This window comes from Phalacrocorax aristotelis, chromosome 1, assembly GCF_949628215.1.
Source record: "Phalacrocorax aristotelis chromosome 1, bGulAri2.1, whole genome shotgun sequence".
Taxonomy (NCBI): Eukaryota; Metazoa; Chordata; class Aves; order Suliformes; family Phalacrocoracidae; genus Phalacrocorax; species Phalacrocorax aristotelis.
Window position 1 is genome coordinate 154,115,713 of NC_134276.1, and position 27,553 is coordinate 154,143,265.

Consider the following 27,553-nt stretch of genomic DNA (forward strand, 5'->3'; position numbering starts at 1 on the left):
TGTTTTCTAGGAAGTTTTTCTTCTCCAAACCTGGCCTCAAGCAGGGAATTGCTGTCCTAAAGGTCTGTGGTGTTCTGCCACACTTTGTTCTTATGCTTGTTTCTATCTTGTTTCTCTTTCTTCTCAGCTTCTGGAAGTCCAGTCTTTGGACCAAAGTGCAATATTCAATAGTAAATAAATTTAGACTTGGAAAAATTCCCCAAGTGAAAGTGGTGAAGGAATAGCACTTTTATCTCCTGTGATATAGTTCTGACAAAGTATAATTAAAATATTTTCATGCTGGCTTGCCTGCTCTGTCTGCCTTTCATGAATGATGAAGTCTATCAAGCTATTATTTATCTCCACATTGTGTAAGGAAGGATTAAGCCACTGAAGTGTTCAGTATCAGTAAATGATCTGGAACTCCATAAAAACATCAATTATTATGCCGTTAAAAATGTCTTAGTGCTTTCTGAGGGAGCTGGAGTTTTGTCTTCATTCCTCTGGTGATGGAGTGTGGGGATAACTGTCTCCAGAGACAGAGACTGCATGTACAACTAAAATGTAAGCTATGGGACTGGGCAGAAGAGAGTGGATTTTCTCAGTTATTTAAGCAGATGTACTGGGAAAAAAATGGAACCTAAGTCAGTGTAGAAAAAGGTGTCCTACTCAGATCTCTGAAAAGATGGGCTTCTCTGGCTGAGCCCCTCCATTTTGGGCTGACAGAACTTAATGGGACTATGTCCTGGGCCACATAATCTCTGAGATTTTTTGATGGAGCAACCAGAAAGGATTGTAAATATTTTGAATGTAGTGGTGCCTTGCTGACTGGTAGGCAGCCTGGAAACCTACTGACCGGGAATGGAGCCCTGCTCAAATCCATATTGTCAGGATTTTTAGCTGGTAGGGCTCTACTAGCTTCAATGCAGCTCTGCCTATTTACAGCTAAAGAACATCTGAAATATTAAGCAAGTAGACATGTCACTAACTTCTCTTTACAGGCTCTGATGTCACTGCATCACGGCTCTCAGACCTGGTAGCACAGGAATAGCACTTCATATATAACTAGGGATACACCACAGTCTTCACCTTTAAGACTCTCCACCATTCCCAAAGCCTTTTCCCTGAGAATAAGAACAGTTTGAACTAAAACACAAAATGCATTTGTATTTGGTAGGAATTTCGTAGCCTCAATGTCATTATACAATAAAAAAAAAAAAAAGCAGCTATTGACCTTAAATTGCACAACAAAATAACAGAGGACATCTTAAAATTAATTCTAACTAATTAAAAGCATTACTCAGTTTATGAATGATTCATGATTCATATTGCTCAAGTTGCCAAACATTACCTCAAATTATAGATGGGGCACATCCTTTCACCACTATTAATAATTGCAATTATGTCAGTGTAAGTACTTTCAGCTACAAAAGCCAATATGTTATCCCTGCAAGCCTTCCTGCCTCATCCTCGGAGTAAGACTAAGGTAATGTCCCTAGAGCACAGAAGGGTGCTGTGGGAGAGTACATTTTTTTCAAGGGAATGACATCTATGGGAGATCTAATGATCTAATGGAGGCTGAAAGGTGTGCATGTTCAGGGGTGATCTCAACACACTCTGTGCTAGCCAAACAGTGTTGGACCATAGGAACATAGGACTTGCCCAGTGAGTTTTTAATCCTCTTTCTGCTGGTGTCTGATAGTGCTTCAAATAAGCGTATCAAAGATATCAGAAGCTCCTAAGCAAGTACTGGGATGAATAGCTGTTACCAGGAAATAAACAAAAATCTGTGTAAATTAGACTGCACAAAAATTATCCTAATCTGAAATCCAGTCACAGGTGAGTTAGAAGACCAGTCTGGCACCCCTCCCTGCACCTTGCCACCTTGTATTATGAACATTTTACATAGACTTGTTATGAACAAGTATGTGCCATCCTTTTTAAATGCTGATGAGTCTGTTATCACAAACCTCTCCTGTGGCAGTGACCTCTGCAGCTATATGAGCAGTACATGAAAAACCCTCTCCTTGTACCAGATTTGTATCTGTGGAGTTTCAAATATCTTTGAAGTCACCTTAATTGAGAGGGATGGGGCAAAATGAGTGTCCAGTTTAACCTCTGATACTAAGTGCCTTTCATGTGATCACTGAATCTCCTCCTAATTTTTTCTCCAAAGTAGACAGTGGCAGCCTCTGTAGGTCAACTAAATAAACTTTGGTAGAGGCAGAAAAGGTGACAGACATTTTGATCTGAAATGTTCAGAGAGAAGAATCTTAACTCAGTTATATAACTTGGAAAGGGTTGCTTAGAGTACTTTGTGGTAAACACTGGAATGATGCTTTTCTTTCCCTTGCAGTTAAATTGTTTATTTATTTATTTACTCACTTACTGGTTGGACAATGGGGAGTATTTAAGCTAACTTTTGAGATAATGAAAACCATAATTAAAACAGGATATGAAGAGAGGAATGTAAGTTGTGCTCACATCTTTTATAGCAGGGAATTTTTCATGGCTCAACAGAAAAACAAGGAGCAGGAAAGCTCCTTCTATAGTAAAGAGCAAAATGTCTCTGCTTGCCTTAGTGCCAGGATTTGAAGGTGTAAATATTATGGAGTTGTAGAAGCTTCAGGATTTGAGATTAGCTAGATGGTTTGATTCGAGTTTCTGAAATATATTAACCAGAAAGTTTTATTGACCTTTTAAGTTTAGTTCCATTGAGTGCTAAAAATCAAGGCACTCTTTCTTCATGTTGAAAGATTGAAGAGGGCAAAGTCACTTTGCTGCTGATCGAAATAGATGCTGAACTGCCATCATGGCTGCCATCGCTACATTCACTGACCTTTTGCCTCAGTTTAACTCAGGGTGAGAAACTGAGCAACTGCTTTCATAGAAATTTCCACTATTATCTTCTACAGCAAAGTGCTTGAATTTTTGTCATTTCTTTGTTCCCTCTCCCTTTACAAAACACACAAATATATCATTCTCACTGCCAGGTGAATGTTACCACACTAGTGGAGTAGTAGGTAAATTTACACTGCTTAGTTTAGTAGTAGGTAAACTCCATTTTGCTGTATCTACACTCAGTTACGTTACCACTGCACACTGCTTAGGCTATACTATAGCTTTTATTCCCCACCCAGAATCCCTCTGCTATTGTGATGGCATCTCAAATAAATGATGCATAGCTGCCTGATATGCCAAGGCAATACATTTGAGGAATGTCAAGTTGCAGTCATCTACTCCATGGCAACAAAACAAAAAGTCAGGAGAATAAATTATGGGGGAACCCTTGCAATTTTATGACATGGTTTATTTGCCATGAGCTGGCCACTGCTGGGTCTCTCCACCCCCAAGAGAGCTCAGGTGCTTGCGGATTTGACTTGTAACCCAGCATAAGATGAACGGACAGCATTAGAGAAAAGACACTTGCAGATGAATATAATAAAAAGCATCCCACAAAGGAAGGCTGGCTGGTCAGCTTTATTGCCACGCTGTTTACTCCACTTATTTCAAGGTATTTATAACATACTTGATTGACTGTCATTTTTCTCCAGATGAGGTTGCACAATAAGTCATGGAGGGGAGATGAGACAAAGATGAGAGGTTGAAACACTCCCTGGGATTAAACTGGGTAACAGACACAACTAAATGGCACAGTTCACTCTTTGGCATGGTAAGGATTCATGCTTCACGTCCCTGGGCGTCCAGCTGATGTGCTTGGGTTAGGAGCCTAAGAGAGAGCAGAGAGAAAGATTTCAGGAGGCTAATTCAAAGCTCTGAAGAGCCAAATCACTGCGAAAGAACCTTTCTCTCTTTGCTCACTGCAGAGCTAAAGATTAGACTGCTAACTTAGGTAACACAATTAAACATCAACAGCTACAGGTATGAAAACTCCTCCATGCTGCATTTGTTCTGCAACAATTAACTAGTAAACCACTAACCATCCCTAGCAGCCAGGTATTGAACTGCATTCTGGCACAGCAAGGCCCTTACACTTCTGTCACGATACCATTCCATCTGCATGGCTTTTATTCCTATCCATGGACAAGGCCTTTCTCCTAATTTATCCCCTCTCTGACTTTTGCATTTTCTCACTCTTTATTTCTTTACTTCCTACAACTGAGTCGCATAATCCTATGGTGGAGAATCCTGAGTAGGCTCATGAAATTTCAGAAAAGGCAGCTGCTCGTTTCTCACCCTTTGCAAGGCTGAAATTGTCAGTAAAGGTTGTTGTCATCACCATTACAGTCAATGCAGAAGTGACTTTAAAGCATGAAGGTAGCAGGCTCAGTCCTGCTTGCCAACAGAGATTAAATGTCCTCTAAATTAACATACATCACACGTCTCACTTGCAATATCCTGCCCTGTATTTTCCTTTCTATTTCCAGATAGATTTGAAAGTAATTTTAATTGCAGTTTTTAAAGCTCTGTATACAGTTCTGACAAATAAGAAAAGCAAGTCGACAAGACTAGGTGAGCTGATCAGATCGGGCTAGAGTTCAGAAGCCTTAGATGCTTGTCAGCAGCTTTTCAAAGGTCAAACCCCCTATTACACATTATTCCCTTATCAATCTGTTTCGAGTTTTATCCTGGAAATGTCTCATAAGCCAATGCATGCCATTGACAGTAATAGTGAACACAAGTTATCACTAATTGGTTTTTTCTGAAGACAGGCATTACCCCATCGCTGAAAAATACGACTTCTGTATGTAAGCACGTAATGAACACAGCACATCACAATTTCCTGGGACAATCCAGAATGGATTCTTGCCTGTTGACCCTAAAGTCCACGACACTGAAAAAAATTGGACTGAAATGACTGAAAAACTCTGTTGTGGTGGCTTGTGTCACTTGGAAATGTGCTAAATAGAACTACCCTGCCCGTTCTTGTGCACAGCGTATCATCATCAGTATTGCCATGAAAACAGAAACTGTTAGGGGTGTCAGCCTTGCATCTTTTTCCTTTTCCTCACTGGGTTTCTGATGCAGCTTCTGTTCTTTCTAAATTTACTGCTACACTGGTTCCAATAACCAAAACAGGCCAATCTGTATAACAGTCACATGAGGCTGCTAAAAAAGTACCTGGAAGAAGGCAGTTCAGCCCCTTCTTTTCAGGCATATCTTTGCTCACATTCTTGGGTGCTCTACTGTCAAGAAGCAATATGAATACTAAATAACAGCTCTTCAGTACACAATTTTGGCCACTCAAACACTAGGGGGTTCAGAAAACCAGAGAAGTGTTTATTTGTGAGGTGAAAGAATGAGTGTTGCTATTAACTGGGATATTTTTTGCAGAAAGCTGCTCAGAGTCCTATTGAATATTACCATATATGCCAAGAAATAATTAAAAAAATGCTATTATGGGCACCCATACTTTGACTTCTTTTACAAGATTCAAATTAACTACCATAATGTACATTTTCTTGCAAGGAATATGATAACTGTAACTTACTTTAAAGCTGTGAGCTTCTCCATTTAAGGTATGCTTTAAAGTGGTATTACAAGATTTTATAATGTTGTTAAGGAATGAAATAAACTGAGTGTCATAAAGGAGATTTTAGGCCACAATCAAATACTTTTAGAATTTGTAACATGAAGTGATGTTCATCTTGAGCACTTCTTGAGACCCTGAAAATATATAAGTGAATAAGCATAGGAAGAATAGAATCTGTAGTTGTCATACACTGTTCAGGGTAAAGAGCACTTCAGAGAGGCAATCTGCTTCAAATCCTCCTAACATATCAAGTGATAGAGAATGTGAATGCTAGACAATGAAATTGTTGAGGAATATCAGCTGGTAGACTCCCAGCAGTCTGGCAGACTGCTGAGTAACAGCAGAAGAGCAAGCCATGGTAGGGCTCCTGCTCACACAATACCTGAAAGGCTGGAAGAGGGGTAAGGAGGAAATAACCAAGTAGTTTCCTACTAGGCATCCATCAATTGACATGACAAAGATCCAAGGGAGTGGGTCAGTGATCAGATAACAGTACTTGCACTGCTGAACATTGCTGCCATGTGCTTGCAACTGAGGGGTTACAGGTGATAGATTCCTTCAGATATATGGTGCCTCAGTTTACTTGTTTCAAAAACAGGTGGAAAGAGTGTTTGAATAGGGCTGGCATGAGCTGAGAGCTCAACAAACTGGGGACACAGTATCATTTTGCAAAAAGCTACTTTAGCTCACTGGGGCACTACCAATGGTGAAGGACTGGAACTGGAAATAGCATTGAGCTGTTGTGACCGACTGCAGCACCTGCTGTTAGAGTCATCATCTGGACTCAGAGTTATTCAGAAAGTTTGTACAAATATTGGCAGAAGGAACAGCCAAAGGTAGGGGACATGTTCTGAAGCCAAAGAAGGCTAACCATTTGACAGGACATTTCTTAAACACCTTCAAAGCACCACAGCACTTCAGGTCTAAGAACTAGCATTTTTGTTTCCTGAATATCTACAAAATTGAAGGTGAAGATTAACAGGAAAAGCAAATATCAGGCAGAAAGTGTTCCAGAAGTTTGTTGCAGAAGGAAAGATATTTTCTCTAAGTTGAAAAAATGTCCATGAAAAAAAAGCCACTTTGAAAGCAGCCCTGTGGAGTCATCAAAACCTAAATAACTTATCTTTGCTAATCTCCAGGGAGGATGGCAAACGACAGAACAGAGAGACATTGTGCACAGCTTAGTGGATACAAATGACGGAACACACTGTGGTGTGCATCAAACAATCTTTAGGGAAGCAAATGTGTTTGGAATATTTTCAGCAGTTTTTTTTTGAAATGGCATCAGAGGACCAGTTATGGAAATAGATGAATTAATGAGTCAGAATGTATAGACATTCAGGGGAGTTCTTCTGCAACTGGATTCACTGATAGATTTTTAAAGCAAAGGAGAGGTGGTTAATATGACACAATCTAGCTGGTATCCATGCTAAAAACTACCAAACCAGTGCTGTCAAAATATATTATAAGATCAAGAAAAGTAGAAATTCCTTGAGATATTTCTGATCTCCTTCTGTGTTGTGCATTATGCTTCCCAATATCTTTTCTAAATGATGGCAAATGTGAATGAGTAATGGTGAAAATTTAGGTCTTGCAAACATCATACCAGGTATAGAGCTAGGGTTTTGTTGTATGAATACCAGGTGCTCTGCCAACACCAATTCCTACACACTTAAGTTTTGATTTCCTAGGGTTACTGTGGTCCTCAGCATAAACATAGAGGAACCCTGCATAAAACAATATCCCTGTGTCTGTCTACATACAGCCTGACTAAAAGATGTCAAGCTGTATGTAGACAATGCAATCTTGATAATAATAACACAAGGTAAGGGTTTGGGATTTTTTTTTTTTTGAAGGGAGGGTATTAAGAATTTGTTCATCTGTGCAGCTATGATCTACCACCCTTCCTATAGTCAGAAATAACAGCATATCCTGTCTGCTGTACAAAGCAGTTATAAATCAATAACACTGTGGCTCACTCTGAATTTTCTTTCCTACATCCTTCCCTCTGTGTATTGCAAAATCCTCTTCTAGCTTTCAGCTCTGGTTTACTGTACCTTTCCTTGGCCACCTAGGTTTTTCTTCTTTGATTTCTTTGTCTTCTACTATGTTCCTACTTTTGTTTTTCTACTGTCTAGCATATCCCTTACCATTTCTTTCATCTTCATTCTAAGATTACTCCTCTTTATTTCTTTACCATACTTGTGCTCCTCTTCTCTGAACAGTTCAAGCTTCCTGCTGCACTTTCACATCTGGCAATGAATCACCCCAAATTCTCCCTGCCCTATGGAGAAACAATCATTCCTCACATACCTTCCATCACATTACTGGCTCCATCTTTCCTGCCACTCTTTGATCACCAACTGCTGTTTGACTCTTGCACTATCCATAGCAGCAGAAGACTTAATTTTGTCAGGAAGGCAATGCAGGAATATTTTGCCAGAATATGGGTAAGAAATAGATTCCAGTATACACCAGACCACAGCTGAATATGACTTATAAGCAAACAATTAAGTGATTAAAGTATAGAGGTAAAACAGGAAAGATAAGCACATGATGCTGTAGCAAAGTCACAGATGCAAACTGTAGAGTTACATTTTCCACAGTATCTGCCCTATGAAAGAGATAATTTTCTCAAAATAAATGATATCTGGTAAATCTGAGATCCTGTAGCAAACAGCAATGCTGATTTTTAGAGGTGTTAAGCCTGTAAGTCCCCTCTGATGCAGGCGAGTGTATGACATGACTCACTGATGTTGTGGCTCATGAGAGAGACCACCTTTCAGGGTTGTTTTCCACCTTTGGAAGGATGCAGCTTTTCTGGAAGCAATGATCTTTATGTTTCTTTAGGACTGGAATAGTGACACATTATAATGTCTTAACTGTAATGTAACATTAAAATGTTAACTGTAACATTTAAATCAGCAACATTTGTACAATATCCACTCATTGCCTTGGTACTTTTCTTTTTTCCTCTTCATATGAACATCTCAGGCAATTTCAAAACTCTTTAGTGAAATATAACATTAAGATAAAAGCATGCTAGCAATTTTGACAAGGGCTGAAAGTGCAGAGGAAAGGCTTTAAGAGGAAGCTGTGTTTCAAAACACCTGTATTCCATACAGAATTACCTGTGAATATGCAATAACAGAAAAAATATTTAAATCCTTGTTTCCATTAAAACTATTTCATGGAGCACTCATGAAAACTGCATTGGAAAGGTCTGCATAAAGTAATGAAGTAAAGTGTCTTCTGGATGAGTCATGAGCTGACCTCTTAAAACAGTGCCTGAGATGTGCTGTCATCAGGGAGAAAAATCTTCTCTGGGTTTGTGAGCCTTTGTCATTACAATAATATTCAAATAGCTCCTCATAATGAAACCTTGATAGCTTACTTCTGCAAATACACAGAAGTAATCTCTTCAGAGTATTCAGAAAAAAACGAATGCTAATATTGGGCACTAGATTCACGGTTTAAAGACTGATTAAAACACTAAAAGGAAACTTAAACTAACAACACAGTTATGTGGTGTAAGTCCTCACTTACAACCCAATCAGAGAAAAGAGGATATTTTTCCATCTGCTTTTTTCCCCCTAGAATCTTCCTTCTGATATTCTCCAGTACATTTGACTGGATAAAAATGCCCCTGAACACTTCCATCTTGTGCTTTTACGGATACTGTACTTTATACAAATCCTGTGGGGCAGGCTGAAATGAGATTCTGCTCACAAGCAGTCCTGCTGACAGCACTAGGATTATTTTCAGGTTTAGAACCAGGTTTTATTGAGTTATTCATGTATCTAAAGGTGTATATAGTCATTTAATGGGGCTTACAAAGATGCCTAAGCAGGCTAGATACCTAACACATAGAAAAGTTAAGAGATGTTAGAATCTGGCTCTGGGACATGATGGAAGTTCATCTTTAAAACTAGTACTTGCTGGGACTTCATATTCCTGTGAACTGATCAAACACTTTGTGGCACTGGCCTAATTTCACCCTGACAAGGGAACAAAGAGTCACTGCCCCACAATGCAGGAGGCTGAATTCCCCTTGCAGTGATTAACTGTGAATTAAATTGTTGCAGATGTTACAAAGCTGCATATTGGCTGAGGATACAGGGGTGTTAAAGAAGCTACAGTGAATATCAACAACTTTACAGTCCTTGTATCAAAGTACCAATGGCTCCCATTTCAAGGTGAGTGAGGCAATAATATATAAAGATTGAAGAGATTACCTGTTTCCAGAGTAGTCTGATATATAAAGAAGGTGATGGTGGTTGGCAGTGGTAGGGCTCTTTTTTTTTTCTTGCTGTTTTTAGGGAAAACACTGCAAACCTGTCAGGCTCTTGCCAGTTCTTGTTATTACAGCTGGAGCTCAACACTTGCTTATTTATTGTTTCACTGAACATAGCAATAGGGAAAAAGGGCTTGCTTACCTTCATCACATAAAGATGAAAGAGAAGGGGAATGATAAGCATGAATCACTTATTATTTAGCAGTCTTACTTGGGCCAGTTCTGCCAGGCTCACATCAGCTTCATGATACCATTTCAAGGTTTTGATCCAGGTTTTAGCTCAGCTCCACTGTGTTAAATTAATCCTCTTATCTTCCCTTACTCCTTTCACAGACCCTGTTTTCTCCATTCTCTTTGAGCATTGTTCTAGCCTTCCCTTAGCAAAAGCTCTGTGTGTGTGTATGGAAATGCCTGCCATCAGCCATGTGCCCCAAAATCCCACCAGTTCCCAGCAAGCACAGGCTCTGTGTAAAAACAGCGAAGCACAGAGCTAAAAATAAACTCAGTCTTTGCCCATTTCACTGGGTGTCCTACCTGAAGACAAACAAACAAGCGAGTAAAAAAGTGAACAAACCTCCAGCTCCCCTCCTGTACCTTGAACTGTGGCATGCTGTGTAGTTATAGACTAGCTCCGGTGTCTTGAAGACCTATTGTACCTGGCATTGCTAAAATATGAGTGAGAGATCACCCATGCCTTGTGGATCTTTCAGGTCTAAGCTGCAAGATAAACTTGATACAGGAGAAAGAGAAAAAACACACAGACAGAAGAATGAAATGGAGAAACAAATTGCCATAACCAACAGTATTTGGGTGCCTGAGGTGCCTTTGATGTCAGGGGTGATGTGCTGTGCCCACTTTTTTCACGATCAGACACTGATTCTGGAGAAGTTCAATCTAAGTCATTGCTTTTGCTGCAAAACCCTTGTTCCTTCAAAGCTATGTGTCACCCTGTGCAATATCGTCATCAGTTCTAGTGTGATGGTTCTGCCCTAACACATCCTCCCAGTACTTTTGTACTCAAATATTTTGCAAAGTATATTTATGATACTATTAGAACAGCCAAAAAAAAATGAGAATGCTAATCTGGCTGGGTCGTAAGCAGAGCTGGTGTAATTATGGAGGTAACTATTCACCAAACATCAGCATCAGTTTTTGGACTATTCTTCAAATGGAGTGAGTCTGTATACCCTCATCCTGTTCAATGATGGATGAAAATCAGGACCACCATGTTAACAGCTGAAATGATAATACGATGAGCCTGTCTACTTTTCTGCAAGCCTTTGTGGTTGAACTGTATGTTGCTAATCTTCTTGATGTTTCTGTGCTGAGCCTTTACACTGGAAAAATGAATTTAAGCAGAATCATCATTGCAGACTGCATTCATTGTCACGGTTATTATACTCAGAGAGGAAACAGCTGGTCCTCCAAGACCTGCATGCTTGGGACCAGAGATAGACAGCTGTCATTGTTGCTGGTAAAAGCAATTTGGAAGGGATGAAAAAGATACATCACGTGATAGAGATGGAAAGGCTTACCTCTGTGTGATCCTGTTCATTAGTATTCTGTGGGTCTACAAGGGCCTGCTAAAACAGCCTTTTCTTTAGTTTTATGTAAGCTAGCATGTGTTTCGAAGACAGTGCAGAGCTTGCAATCTTCTAATTTGCTTCATTACAACACATATGTGTTCATTGTAGGGCAAGGAAAGAAATAAGGGTTAAGGGCAAGCACGGGGCCTGATTCACCTGTGCTTAAAGACCTTTTACTTAGACATGAGCTGAGGTACGTACCTGAGGAGACACTCTTGTGGTTGAGTTTCACCAGCACACAGCTTTGTGTGTATCCTAGATGCTCTGCTCACATTTTGCTTTGCACCAGGAAAACTCTGGAAGTGGAGCAGAACTGTAAGAGTCTGATCTGTGATCCTTAAACCATTCTACATGGGCTCTTTCTCCATCCTTGGGGTCCCTTTCTTTCAGACTGATTGCAGAAGGTAACTGGTGGCCATGAACAGATCAGAGGTGTAGAAATCAGGGCAGATGGGATCCTTTTCTGATTCTCTGGGGCAATCTCAGCTTCAGCTCCTGGGAAGCAGCAGACATCCCACATTGCAGGCTATAGGCTGGTGACTCCCCCTGGGCAAACCCTGGGGCAGTTAATTCTAGTGCAGATCAGATGCTGCAGGAACCTTGACTTGTATGTGTCACCTCTGAGTAAGAAGCCAAGGATCTACATTATGCTGATTCCTTTATCTCTCTAGCGTGCTTTTGCCAGACTCCCAGACTATTTTCTGCACAATGATGTGGGTTGCTTTCATAATATCTGACTTCACATTTTAAAAAGGGATATGTGTTCCCACTTCCCTGGTCCATAGCACCTGCAGACTTCATGGCATATGACAGAATCACTTAACCACAGAAGCACAGAATAGTTCAGGTGGAAGGAGCTTCAAGAGGTCTCCAACTTCCTGTTCAAAGCAGGGTCAGTGTCGAGCTCAGACCAGGTTGCTCAGGGTTTTATCCATTGTGTCTTGAAAAACTCCAAGGATGGAGCCTGTACAAGATCTCTGGGCAACCTAGTCCACTACTTCGGTGTACTCATAGTGAAAGGATTTTTCCTTAAATCCCATCAAAGCCTTATGTCTGTTTTCTTTCATCCTCCCACCACACACCACTCTAGAAAGACTGGCTCCATCTTCCCAGTAACTTCCCTGAAGGTATGGGCAAGTTACTGTCAGGCAACCCCAAAGGCATCTCTCCCTCAGGCTAAACAAGCCCTTTTCCCTCAACCTCTCCTCAGAGGCCAAGTACTTCAGATTATCAAATAGTATATCGTCTATCACTGATTTTTGACCTATAGTTTGCTCTCAAACCACTTTCCAAGATGCATCAGTCACCAGATAAAAGCATTTTTTATTAGAAATCTTTGCTAGATTACAGATATTTCTGGTCTGCTGGACACAGCCCTCCCTTGACATACCTTCTGTCTCATGGCTCATGTGAAACAAGGAGGTATTTAAAGCTACTGTACATTGGATGACACCCACCGCCAACATGGTGGTAACACTTTGGAGAATCGGGGTATAAAGCAATGTGATTTGAAGGAGGAAACACCACGTTTCTCCCAGTGGTGATTTTTACCCCCAGTCTTGCAGGCAGAGTCCAGTTGTCCCTGGGAATACTGCACAGCTTCTGCCACTCTATATGGGTTCAGTAACTGAATTGAAAGAACCAATCTTCCATCCAGCAGTTCTCTTAGAAACTTCCTGTAGTCTCCATTGATTTTTTTTTTGAGAGGGAAACATATATATAGCATTGCCTTTTGCCTTTCCTTTTACAGAGAGGACTTTAATTAGTGCCCTTTGTGTTAAAACATTAGATGTGGCCACCTGTGGTATCTTGAAGTTATTCACATTTTTAAGTGCTTTAAATGTTGGGTCTAAGCCACCCAGAGATTTTCCAGCAGGGAGAAAATATTCAGCTGCCTGACAGCTTTTCCATTACCTTACACCACAGGAGCTGCATAAAGGAGCTAAAGAAATGTCTAATGCTCCTATTACAGAAAACATTGTTATTCTTTTTTTTGGGGGTGGGAGAACAAATGTGGGGGATTTTGATTTGTTTTGCTGGTATTTATTTATTCTTTTGTCTTATTCACTCAGTAACAAGAGCTGAGTAAAAACAAGTGATGATTTAGGTCTATTTTGCTTTATCAGAAAAGCACTTGTCCATGGCAGTCATATAATTTCTTTTCCCTCCTTTTGTTTGCAGTATGATGACCCCATCTTTGCCAGGACCTCCTCCTTCCCATCCCATCCCATCCCATCCCATCCCATCCCATCCCATCCCATCCCATCCCATCCCATCCCGTCCCGTCCCGTCCCATCCCATCCTATACCACCCCAGTGGCTCTTCTTCCTGCAGTTATTTCCTCAGTTTTTAAATTTCCAGTTAAAAAAATTCCAGTTTATAAAGAAATGTCTGTTATCCACATCTCTTCCATATAATAGGTGAATGACAAAAATGAGATTTTATTCCTTAGTTGTTCTGCTGCTTATCGTGTCTGTTCATAATGCTATTAATATGCTCTTTGTTACAATGCTTTTGCTAGACTCTGTCATTTACAAAGTGCTTTTATCAGTTAAGGATTCCATGTAACTTCATGAACGTGAAATGATTATATACACAGAGATCCATTTGGCTCTGAACAGAATGTGTTGGGTGAGCTGCAGCAGGAGCTTAAAAGTGGAGAAGCACTGTTTGTAAACACACCTGGAAAAAAGTCTGCAAAGCAGACTGCATCTACAGCTCTGGGATACTGGGAAGCCCATTAGGTCCCAACCCCCAACCCAATGGTATACTTTGCAAATTTGGTTTACAATCAGATATGTGTGCCAACTGCCTGGCAATAGTCACAGCCCTTAGGTAGTTTTACGTGATCTGGTGCTAAGGGGAGAAAAGGGAAGTGTTGTCCTTTAGAAGGAGGAAATGCTTGGTCAGATACCCTGAACGTTACAAAGGGGTACTGTAGAGAGACTTTTCTCTGAAGTGATGAATTGCAAGCATGATCCCCAGACAGTTTACAGCATGAAAGAGAAGAATATAACTCTGGATCCAATAAAACAATGAACTGGGACTAGTCCCCAGGCACCAATCCTGTTTTTTCCCTTTTTTGCAGAAAATTCCTGAACCTACCAAAAGCAACGGAAGTTTTGCCATTGGCATACATGGGGCTTTTGAACTATTGATTAGCAATTTGCCATGGGATTTTAGACTCTAAAATTGGAGTTTGGATGGGTAACGTAGCCTATACAGTAGACCCCTGCTCTCAGTGTTCTCTGAGCAAGGCTTCTACTGGCAATGCTGGTGTGTGGAAATTCACAACTCACTTCATGAAAATTCTGTAATATCCTCCCAGTGATTCCCATTTTATTTCATTCTTAAGAATATCAAGCTGTACAAACGTAGAATGTTTGCAGAGCAGATGAAGTAAATCTAACACAAGCAAATATTATCAGTGCATTTTTGTCATGAATAGATAGCTCTGTTAGTTACAGAGGGAGCTCAGATTAATTCTGTGAATCTCAAAACCAAACAATATAGGGGAAGAGACATCAGAGACACTGCACACTCAACGGGTGTGTGCTTTCTGACAGAGATACCAGTTATTGTTGATTAGCCCATATAATTTGGATTATATTGTATTTACTGTACTTTGTCTAATATTCATAGTTCTGTCCAAAACCCTTGTGTATACCATAACAAGAAGACAGATAAACAGGAACAAATGCAATACAGATCAGTGATATTGAGAAATATATCAGTAAAGGACAAACTTGATAGGAAATAACAAAACTAAATACAATATAAATATGCATTCCATACACACATGTGTGGAGAAAGAGAGATTATACTTTGCAGGTATTGTGGGATTTTGATTTTCTACCTATCTGTTGCAGAACAGGTTCCCTTTAAGGAAGCAGGAAAAATAATTGGTTGAATAGTGATTAGCCTTAACCACCTTTTGTATTTTCTGAAGAAGCTACTGTCATTCTTGGTGATATAACAGCTCCTTGAATAAAAATAGGAGGACAAAAGGAGATAACCAAGACAACTCAATAAGAATAAAACACCAGGGTCCAGGTTGTAAGAGGAAGGAAGGAAGGAAAACACTCAAATCCCATCCATAAAAGGAAGGAAACACTCAATACTGAATTAAGATGGTGTCAGCTGAGCTGAGTAGGATCAGGTATACAATGCACAAGAGAACCTTCCCGCTGTGTGAAACAGCAGATCCAGAGATACCTAACACCAGGATGCATTTGCTTTTTGTTCACAGACTTCCTATGTGTGTCCTGCAAAACAAAAAGGCACACAGGTATCTTCTGAATATTCTCAAAGTAGCAGGAGATGGGCTGTGCTGCTTAACTAGCTGTGCTGGTCAGGTTATACTGAAAGTTCCTCACAGGTACCTGTTTAAAATTTCCTCTTCTGTCCAGCTGATATGTTTGCCACAGTGAAAATAGGAAGTGAGGGAAAACTTGGAAATTAACTGTTGCCCAATATTAGTAATAATCTAAGTGAAACTGTACAAAGTCTAATCTGCCAAAAGTACTCAACAGACAAGTAATGGATGCTTTTAAGAACTGTAATTAAACCTACTTTCAGAGAAGTACATTTACAGCTCTTCTGGAGACCAGAAGATCTCTCCATATACCTTTGCTACGATTTTATGATTTGCCTGTTATGGACAAAATTATACCCTAATCGATACCTTGGTTACAGCGGGAGTCTTCAGACAGGGTAAGGACCCTGTGGTGCTGGACACTGTCCAGCTGCTTCATAAACAATCACAGCTGAAACACATTCATAAATTCAGTGAAACTGTACAGTGGCTCCCCATAATATGCTTAGTCCAAATGAAGGTATCAAGATCTAACAGTTCCTAAAAGAAGCTGTTAGCCAGCAGATGCTCATTGTCCCCAAAGACAGCATCAACCATGTTAATGCCAAAAAGGATGAGACACAATCTTTTAAGCTCAATGGATGGGGCACAGCAGCCTATTTGGTTAGTGAAGTCCTTCCCCAAAGCTCCCAGTTGGAGAGTATACCGGGGAAAATACATGATGTGAGGCACTTCCTTAGCTGCAGCCTCAAGGCCTGAGCTGGAGATGAGAGGCTGTGCCTGGGCTGGGGTTGGGGGAGACGGGTATCGCTTCAACATGATTTTTGTGGAAATCAGGGAGGCGGCTTCTGGGACACAAAGACTCCTTCAGGGTGCCTGTCAGGGACAGTCTGTTAGTGATCAGCCCTGGCAAGGAAAACAGAAAGGACTCCTGTAAATAAGGAAATTTCACTAGCAAGTTAGTTGCCTTATGTCACCAGCTTCTCACTCTGAAGGAAACAGTCCCATCAGAGTCAGAACAGCATTAACCACTCAGGCTGCTGAGGCAAAACCATGTGGGCTGATTCTCTCATTTAGAAAAAATCTTCATACAAATTCAAAACATTTCTTAAACCTCAACACTGGTTTTAGCCTGCCTGGGTAGGGTGAGACAAACATACTCTTTTCATGGCAAGCTCTTGTTCAAGATGTTCTTTTGAGGCTGGAGGGAGTTTTCATTTATCTTTTCTCCCAGGAGACTTTTCACTGTCCCTTTCCTGGGCTCCAAGGCAATGAAAGAGAGGAAGCCCCAAACTGTGTCTTGGCTGTCTGGGAATAAGAAATGCCAAATTCTTATGAGCAGTCTTGAATTCATAGGCTTAAGAAAGTCATATATAAGCTCCAAACAATCAATCACTTATTTAAAATGAACCGCTAAACTTCTTGTTATGACCCATCATTAATACTACTGCATTAATCAGTTTGCTTGTAAGTCTCCAAACAACTTTATGAACTTTCTTTTCAGAAAAAGGAAAATCTCAAACACCCTTTTGTCACTTCCTGTACAGAGCCTTTCAAAACCGTAACAAACACAGGTACTGACCAAACACAAACACTTTCTCTCCAGAGAAGCACAATGTACATCACAAGACAGCAAAAGAGAAACTACGAAACCTATGAGTTTTTTGTCTTTTTACTACCTTGTCTTTATTCTCAGCCAAATAGCAGTACACTCTTTGTATCAGAATAGACTAGATCACTATTTACGTGTTCTCAAACGTCACCCTATTTCCCAGTATTGAAAGAACAGAAAGATATCACAAGCTAAGTGCAACAAGTTCATGAGAATTTTGCTACAATGCCTGAAACTCAAATTTCTATTCGTGTTTGAAGTTTGTGATTTTAAGGCATATTGGGTCTGCTTAGTTCAAGGTAAATTGCATCAGTTTCTCACTATCTGGAGCGCTAAACCTGTCCATTGATGTAAAGCAACAAACCCCGTTCACCTGCGAAGACTGCAAGGGAGAAAAAATGTAAGACTTCTGTTCTCTTAATCCCTCTGACAAAGCTGTAGTTGAAAATAGCTATGAACTGTGTGTGTTACTATGTTTGGTTATAAACTCATTGTGCAGAAGTATTGGGTAAGAATTAAGTAAATCACAAGGCCCAGCAGGAATAGCTAGAAAATACATTCGTCTTATTACCAGATATAATTGTGTTATTTAGGAATTCCATCCTTTGGGTGCTTGATCTCCTTTGCACACGTGATGCAATTCAAATGTGCTATCTTTGATCTAAATAGATTATGCATTTGCAGTACCCACCTTGGAGATAATGAAAGAAAGAATTAATACAGTTCTGTGTAAGATGTAAATAAATAATTGTCCTGTATTTTCCCACATCCCTTACATTTTTTTGTGCTTTGCCTGTCTGCAGCTTGTGTATAACCAACACTTCCCTTGTGGCCGGTCTTAGAAGCATAGGCAAGATTGTTTATGGAAATGAAGCAGCAATGGTACCACCCTTCACTTTTTGTCTCAGCAGAGGGTTCCCAGGTCCCTATGGAGCCTTTTATTACTGTATGCAGGTGTATAAGAAGTGGGAAGATATCCAGTTTTTTTGACCTAATTGTGCTGTCATTCTCCATTGACCACCTAGCTGATGGTAGTGGTCAGACTGGATAGTGTTAGCTGATTTTACGAGGCAGGGTGTTGGATACTACTGGACACTGTGTTGATAAATATTTCCTTCCCATCTATTCCTACAGGGCCCATCCTTATCACATAGTTACACCAGTGCCGTTATCAACTTTCTGTTGCACCTGACAGCCAGGATGGCAACTGTTTTCCAAAACAGTAGACACCCACAATATCCTCCATGAAAAAAAAGATAATAAAAATTTGTTGCCTGCTCTTCCAAATTTTGAGAAACTGTTATGAAAGTGTAGATAATGTACTGACATAGTTTGCATCTTATGTAGACTCCGTACTAAGTTACTTCCTGAGATTTATTTTCTATTTGTCTTAACATTAATAATTTAGACCTTTTTCTGGAATAATTCTTTTCTCAGGACAATGCCACCCATCCCCAATTAGTTATTGGGATTTTTACTATGTGGATTACTAAAAGGCTCTTCATTTAGATGTGAAACCACAACCTATTAAGATTTGAAACTCTTCTAACATCTGGTGGGGTAAAAGGGAAAGCACACTATCCCTTGAAGTACATGGTCCAAGATATGCAAACCTCAGACAATTAAGAAGACAATAAATGATGCTGTCAGTGGCATGATGGGTTGAGTGGCATTTGCTTAGGATGACCAGCATCATTATGAGTAGATACAAAATTATTATACATCTCTGGAAAGAGAGATGACTGACATTTTTAAATACTCATTTGCAAAGTAGTAAAAGTAAAGAAGCAGATAATTAAATTTAAAGGGCATTTCCAACCATAACATTAAAAAGATTAAGAGGTTAAATATTAACCTGCCTGTAAATCCCTCCATTATGTCTTTCTACAAACAAGAGTGTCTGCATTTTAACCAGTGTCGTTCAGTGCATCAGCCATTCAATGTGATTCCATAGCATATCACAGACTAAAACAAAAAGGTCCCAAATTGACTCATTAAAAATTTAAAAAGAATTTAATTCTACTTTACATATAGTTTTATGCACCACCACCCCCAAAAAAACGATACACTTCAAATACTTTATGAAAGCCTTTTAGGACTTAATTTCTATGGAGGACATTGATGTTACGGATAACAAGTTTAAAGCCTTGAAACTAACTGAATTTAGAGCTGAACATCATTTGATTCAGAAACAAGAGAAAACATCATTTTAGTGCTCTTGCCTATAGCCTGGAAGGGCACCACCAACCCTCAGAGACTTTTCTCACTTATTTTATGATTGGATATGCAGCAGGGAGCAGTATATGCTTTTGCATATGCTACTACTGAAAGTTCTGATATGAAAAATCAGAGAGTCACTATCTTGGTCACCATTCCAGCTCAACCCAAGGAGCCTGCTTAGAGATAGAAAGTCACTTGCCTGCACTCCATCAAGCCCACTCTAAGATGACAGCACCTGGATTGGGATCACACAGCTGTTTTCTTCCTTACGTCCAATTTCTTTTTGTGGTCTTTGTAAAGTAAGAAGGAAAAAATAACCCACTGAGAAGCAGTTATACCCAAGTATCTTAAGTCTGTTATATCATGAGCAGAAAATAAAAGGGGGCAAGCAGACAATCTTTCTCTCTTTTTTTTTTTCCTCCAAACATTTCCTTTAGATGTCCCTTTGAAGTCACAGGCTTATAGTGTGAATGACTGAGAGCAAGGAGCTGTGAAATGTGCCTTTGAGCCTTAGACTTCTCAAAGAGTATCATAAGGCACATATGACTGGGGTACACGACATATACATATCAGCGTGGCGTTATTGAGGTTTTGTTCAGCCTCAAACTCTGGGAGCTGCAGAGAACCAAAAGCTTCAGCAATGGAAAATCATTTCTCCCATTCTGATTCTACCGTTCCACTTCAGGGGTTTCACTGCTACTGTGTGCAGTAACTATGTTGGTGTAATTTGCTTAAGAAGAAATAATTGAACACACACATACATTCTCTATATAATATAATTATTTATTATATGTGCCTAAATTAGGTATAGTTACCATTTTCTGTTCCACTCAGCCCTGTTAGCACTCTGCTGGCACTGGGTACTTTCCGATTGTTAAAAATATACTGCCACTTCTCTGCTGCTGTAAGGTCATCCCTTCAAAGTCCCTTCACAATACACCACTTTCATACTTACTAAAAACTATTCCTGCTCAGATAGATCTGATTCACTTCATAATCAAACACACAGATCTGCAGGACACCTCGGTCTTGACTGGTTATGTCTCCCAGTTCTCCAATCCCAGGTCTTCTGCATTTCTCAGCCAAAACAACTTTCATTACTTCTCATACATAAAGGATATTATATAAAGGACATGCTGCCCCGCTGACAGTTCTCAAACAGGGAGCAAAACTGGCTGTCATGGTTTTTGGAACAGTCAGTACCAATGTATCAGTTTCTTACAAACTTCAGAGAAAAGCTGGTGAAGGTTAGGACTATTTCTATAAGTTGACTGGTAAAGCCACTGATCAGTCTCACCCAATATTAATATCAAGACAGAGGGCAGTGCCGTAGTGTGTCATTCACTACAGCATCGCTTCTTGCTAGTCCCTCTAGGAGGGTTATATGAGACTGCATTAATCTTTTTTGGCTTTCTGCATTTCAAAGTGCTCAGAGAAATGGGAACTGAGCACTGCCAGCAAAGGAAGTAACAGTTAAACCAGAGGATGAGAAAAACAAGACAGTGCAACCTAAGGAAAATGGTAGCCAGAAGACTGATCTGAACAGCAGAGAGGTGGAGAACAATACGAGAAAGACCAGAGAGGCTGAAGGGTAATCAGGTACTGCGCTAGGCAACAAGGGAAAATAAAAAGGGAATAAATGAGAAGAGTGATATGGGTCTGTCCTAGACCCACAGGCTACAAGGTTACAGATCAGACCCTGTTTCTCCCTAAAGCAGAGCTGCTGCAGAGATGTGAGGGAGCAGCATTGCCATTAAGGAGAGGAGATGCAGAGGCAGCACTTAGTAATACAACCAGGAGTGGGGAAAAAATGATGCTAAGACAACTCAAATTCCTGGGACATGACTTCATGGAGAGCTGTGGCTATTTCACAGAGCTGGGCTGTGCCTCTGCCTGTTCAGCTGAGATAGCAGGGACATGGTGTGCTGGACACCAGGCTCCAGGGGTCCCCGGAGTTCAGTCACCGTTTCTCTTTGTTGCTTACTTTATGTAATTTCCTTCCATTGCCTTTTTGCACTACTCACATTCCCCAGGGATCACAAGCAGGAATACAGAAACCCTACAGGAAATGCCAGCTTTACCTGGAGACATACATCTGAATCCTGCTTGATTATCTGAATCCCATGCCTTTTGGAGGCAGTCCCATCATGGAACTGATTCCTAGTGGTCCCAGACCCAAAGTCATGGTTTTGCTGTAGAACTGAGCAAGAAAAGAATGATAGGACAAAAGGGAAATAAGTTCACGTCCACAATATAAATAATAGCACAGGAAACAACAAAAGCAATCTACAAGGGAAAAAAATCATCTCTAAAGGAAATTGAATACACTGGAATTCCTCATGAAAGAAAGAGGGTAACTTTTTAAAAAAATAATTTCTGTTCTCTTCTACAAAGTGGTTATGGAGGCCAAGTCTCTGTTTATGGCAGCAGAATTTAGGAAATTAAATGTTTGAATGACTATTGGAGGTGAGATTTCATATCTTCAAGTCACTTCACTGCTTCAACAATACTGCTCAATGCTCAAGACATGAAGGAATGCTAGCTGATCTCTCCGTGGGCTGGTGTGGGATACTGCAGACAGGTACTGAAACTAGGCTCAGTGCGGAATTTCTGCTGAAAACAGGCAATAAGGGATGGCAATTAAACATAAGATTTTTTTGCAATGCCTGAAAATATTAGTAAATTATTTTCCTATTGTTTTAAATGTTCCACTGTTTCAAAGAAGCAGTTCAAAAAACAATGAAAATTGGCCTGGTTCAATAAATAGAATTGAAGGGATTTTATTTAGGAGCTTTTGCTCATGTGCTTGTTTATTTTATTTCTTTTCTGCTGGGGAGAAGGGAGGTGAAGAGTAAAAAAGAGTACCAGTGTTCAAATAAATTTTTAAAAAATATTCATGTTGTTATTCAGTTCTAACAGAAAAGACAAAAAATATTTCATTGAAAAATATGAAGTGTCAGGAGAATTGCAAACCATATAAACAGTCTTTTCATCCATAGGCTGTAGAAATTCATTCATAATTTTCAAAGATCCCAGGTGAATGTTCTTGCAGAACTCTTTGTTTCTCTTGCAGTCACTCTTTCTTGCTTGCTCCTCATTAACTTCCTTTCTTTTTCACTTACACCTCAGCCTTGTTGCCATTTCCTTCCTCTTGCTTTCAACCCATTTATTTTCTCTTTTCTCTTGCCCCACACCTCCTGATATGTCTTTCTTTAGGCATGCACTGGTGTCCATCAAACAGGTTTGTGCGGCATGGAGGCACATCGCAATGCAGCAATCACTGCTGAGTGATTCAGCTACTGTTGTATGGCACAGTGGGAGGGATTTAATCTCAGACATGACACCCCAGGGACTCAGCAGTTTGATGGAGGAGATTGTTTCCTAAGTACATTACTAGATAGTATTCTTATCTAGGTAGTATTTCACTTCCCATAAGTTTACTTCACTATCAAGTCCCAATTTAAAGAGTTGTTAAGTAAAGATGGAATTAGATTGAGAGAACTGGACCATGTAGGTGACCCTGCAGAAGATGAGGATAAAGCAAAACCTCAGGAAACAAAATGTATTAGTTAGTAGTCTTCTCCTCCCCAGACATGTTTGCTGTGGAAAAGTGGTCTGAGATGAGGACGGAGAAAGAGCAAACTTGCAGACAATAACAGCTGAGCCTGCCAAACTCATCTACAAAATAGTTATGGAATTTCAGGATATTAATGAAAGCAGTTCGAGATCTTCAATACCAGAAATGGGAGAGCAACTGACTTCATGCAAGTCAAGTCATTCTAGCAACAGTCTAGGTGAAGCTGATGTGGTGCTTCTGCTGTGAAAGAGGTTCCCATGCAGTAAACTATAATGGCACAGTCTCTAGAAGCCTGAATTTCAAAATCAACCTATTTGGCTCAAAATCTTTCAATTAATCTTTCAGATCAAAATCTAGAATGGAAAGTGCAAGGGGCATCAGGTATATTCATCACTATCACCCTGCAGAAACTCTGTATCTCATAAGAGTTCGTTGCTAAAGTGACAGGATCAGTTTGCAAAACCCCGCGTGGGGTAACGGTATTTTCCCTACACACCCGTGTCCAAGCAGTTCCTCTGACAGGGGCATATGGTTTTGTGTTTAGTAATCATAGTAAACTGGCTCCCATGAGGGAGAAGATGAGCTGAACATTGCACCTAGGGACAGTATTCTGTGTAGGCTTTTCATGCCTCGCAGTGCAGATCCATGCATACAATAATCGCCTGATCTTCTCTGTCACGTGTTACTTTTAATAGTTTTGATTTCAAATAATCCCATTTAGCACTTTTGAAATCTTGCATTTCAAATGTTCCCATTATTTTCTTCTTCAAATATGCAAAAGGTCAAGGTTTGTGAACAACTTTGCAATGTCTCTTTAAAAATCAAAATGAGCAGCATGCTTGAGAATATTTGCGTGTTCATTTTAGTCTTCCTGGCCCAGTGATGCTGAATATATTTTTAACAGAAGGTACACAATGAGAGTCAAGTCCACCAGTTTCCTGTTACTAAGTTAACCTTGTTGTTTAGTACTTAACATTAACATTAGTGCAATGTTGGACAATTTTTTTGCCATGTTGGGGTACTTTTTGTTGCAATTTGTACACAATGATGTACAATTTTTGTACCATGTTACATTATTGCAATATGTAACAATAACGTTAACCATTACATTACTTTTTAACATAGGATAGAGACTTCTTTTAATGCCCTGCTGAATTATTCATATGCAGAGCTAAGGTATTTTACCGTGTTACGTGTAACTGCAGCATGTTGAGACCAATATCTAAAGCCATGTGTTAGAGCCAGAATTAGACATGGATTTCTTAAACCTGTAAAAAAGAAAAATGCAATTAGTCTGCAGCTACTGCCTATGTATTTAAAGTAGGTAGCAGCCATTTAGTGAAACTCAACACAGTCAGAGACTTAGAGAGCCTGTAATAATGTAGCAACTGTGAACATAAATGCTGCAGAAAAACTGTTAAATAAATATTTCCTTCCTTTGGCAAAGAATATGTAATCTTTGAGGTTCTCTGTCCACAAAAGGGGAGATGATCATGCAGGTTCACAGTAAACATTCATAGGTGTGATCAACATGTTTATAATTAGCTGTAGCAAACACTTCGTTTGAGATTTTCAGACATTTTACGAACATTTTGTTAAGTATTGTTAGCACCTTTCCATCTTTCACAAACAGTCTTCTTTCAGACTGCAGAACGGGCTTGGAAATATGGATTCTGATTTGGGAATTTAGTTACCACTCCTTTCTGGTAAGTAAAAAGAGCTAATTAGGTTCTTTTACTATTTCACTGTCACCGTTTTAAACGTGGTCTGCAGAAATGCAAGCAAAAAAAAAAAAGATTTAGCTGCCCTTTTAGAAACAAGTTTGAACTTGAGTTCAATATATGCTTAAATTCTTGCAGAGAATTTGAGCCAACTCCTTTTATATCTGACTCAGCTTTCTTCTGTCAGCTTTTAATCTACATCTTACATAAGCTGTTAAGTAAAATGGAAGATGTGTACAAATCCCCAAGATTAGTGGACACAGAAGCAGAACAGATGAGATTTTCAAGCTTTTGAGAACTTCATGTAAGAGTGACCACAATGGACTTACAAGAATTTTAAAAGCATTTGCTGAGTAAAGAAATTGGGTACTTTCCAAAACAAGTTTGAGGATCATCTAGAGGTATCACAAGTGAGTCTGCTAGATCATAAGTGAGCTAATAAGGAAATCACTGATAAAAGCAATGTACTAACACCATTTCCAACCAAGAGAAAAGGAAAGGTTTTCATTATCTTCAGTAAGAATCCCTTCGGGCCCTCAGTATGTTAATATTCTTGTCAGAGACACTACTGAAGGCTGCAAAATCTCCAAGGAAGAGTGAGAGTCTCCATGGGTTTATTCACAGTCCCAAAAGGACCTCCTTGACGTGGAGGGATTTGCAGAGGTTCACTGAAATATCACAGCACCTTTCCTGGACTCACTGGCAGGTGGAAGGGGTTAATCAGCAGTTCTTTGAGAGACACACACCCCCTGTATCATAGTTCTCTGTTATTTCATCACCAATCTTCCTTCAGACTTTGACAGAAAAAAATAATTTAAACCAGGAAAAAATAGAAAGAGTGTGGGTTTGGTTTTTTGTTTGATATTTTTATTTTGGGTTGGGTTTTTTGTGGGGCTTTTTTTTTTTTTTTGATCTACCTGTACATGTTTTAAGTAAGAGGTGCATTTCTGTTATGCATTAGCTCCATGTATTCAGAACAAATTGTGAGCTGGTTTCAGTCAGCCTTCTGAACCCTCTCCTTTTTCCCTAGCTTTGCCACTTGTCAGCCAGGGACTTGAAGTAGTTCTTATAAGGTTTTTTATTTAATAGCACAGGCATAGTAACTGATATGAGGCTAATGAAGTACTGTGTCTCCAATTCATGCCAGGCTACAGAGGGAGTACTTGCCTATCAAGGCATTGTTCCCTCAGAGAACATATCTTGGAATCTAATGATCTTCAATTCAACCTTAACAGAAGCTTAAATAACTCTTCTGCTGCGGGAAGCTTTCTCAGGGCTGAGGATAGGTATAATTTTAGGCTGAGTTGTGGTATAAGTATTTTATCTAAAGTGCTTGAAGAAGATAGTTATAGTCAGATAAAACTCATCTTGCTGGGGTTGACTGGTGTGAGGAGCTTCAGTCAACTTCCAACAACAGTGGTGCAACATGAGGGAAAACTGAAATCTGTAGTTTTGATGTCCCTTTTCTAGCTAGCCTGTAACCCCTGAAAGTGGAAATCAGCATAGGTTCACTGATGAAATATGTTTGTGGCATGAGCTAGTCCCTTCTGATGATACCACTGACTCTTCTGACCCATTTACAGCCGGCTCTGAAACAACACTTTGAGTTGGATGATGCCTAAAGTGACGACTAAATAATACTGGTTGCAGTGACCAGAGGAGTAAACTCAGCCTGAACATGTGTGTCTGTGTAGTGGCTACCCAACTCTAATTAAACCTCAGTATTCAGACTGTTTGCTACAAGAATATCTGACTGTAATGGTTTCCGAATTTCATCAAATTATATACCTGCTCCTTAATTAAAATAGAATATAAAATGTAATAAAATATGGAGCTTCTTCACCAGAGAGATACTTAAATTGCATCTAAATTTCCAGCACATACTGAAGCCATCCTACTACTGGAAATGACTACTTTATGTGGTAGCTACCTTTTTGTGCCTCTAGATGGAGATCCTACCCATTTAACTCAACCCTCTAGAGAGAACTGTAGGATGCTTCAGTAAGAGCTCCATTTGCCTTTCATACTCCATAGACCAAATATTAGTTTATTCTCTTATTTCTGGGTTATAAAACTCTTTTGATCTTAGTAACTAGATTTCCAGAAACAGCACGTGCGCGCGCGCACACACACACACACACACGCACACGCTTCACAGCTTACCTGAAAAGGAAAAAAAATATTGTTATTCTATTCTAGCTTTCCATAACAAAAGTGTCCTGAACTATTTACCTTGCCTGAAATATAGTGGTGAAACACTACACCTTTTCAATTGCCATTCTGCAAATTCCCTCCAGTGTGCATGCACCTCTGACAAGCTGAAGTGCACAGTATTGCAGGTAGGACTCAGAGGGAATAATGTGGACCTTTGTTTCAGTCACCTTTACCATACAGGCAACCATGTCATATGGGTCCACCAGAGTGCAGAGAAAAACCTTGTTGTAACTTTGCCAAAAGGCTTAGCTAGTGGCTCACTAGTTTGGGACCAAGGGTTCTTTATATACAATCCTAGTAAGAATAAGGAGGCTCCTGAGTGAAGTTATCTCCTCTAGTTCAGGAGCTAAAATGGGAAGTGGTTGGGTCATCATCCCTGGAAGTATTTAAAAGACATGTGGGTGTGGTACTTAGGGACATGGTTTAGTGGTGGACTTGGCAGTGCTAGGTTAACAGTTGGACTCAAATATCTTAAAGGTCTTTTCTAGCCTAAATGATTCTGTGATTCTGTGATTTTGATTCTATGATTCTGTGATTTTGG

The 27,553-nt window shown here is 39.8% G+C and overlaps 1 protein-coding gene across 10 annotated transcripts in view; it reads left to right on the plus strand.

Moving 5' to 3' along the window:
* CHRM2 (cholinergic receptor muscarinic 2) overlaps nt 1-27,553 on the plus strand; it is a 105,408-nt gene that overhangs the window by 64,194 nt on the left and 13,661 nt on the right. For 3 of the 10 annotated variants that reach the window (XM_075116829.1, XM_075116819.1, XM_075116838.1), the window contains exon 2: nt 9,559-9,669. The exons of the other annotated variants lie outside the window; for them this stretch is intronic. The gene's annotated coding sequence lies outside the window, so the exon portion shown is untranslated. The remainder of the gene's footprint in view (nt 1-9,558; nt 9,670-27,553) is intronic. 10 annotated transcript variants of the gene reach the window in all.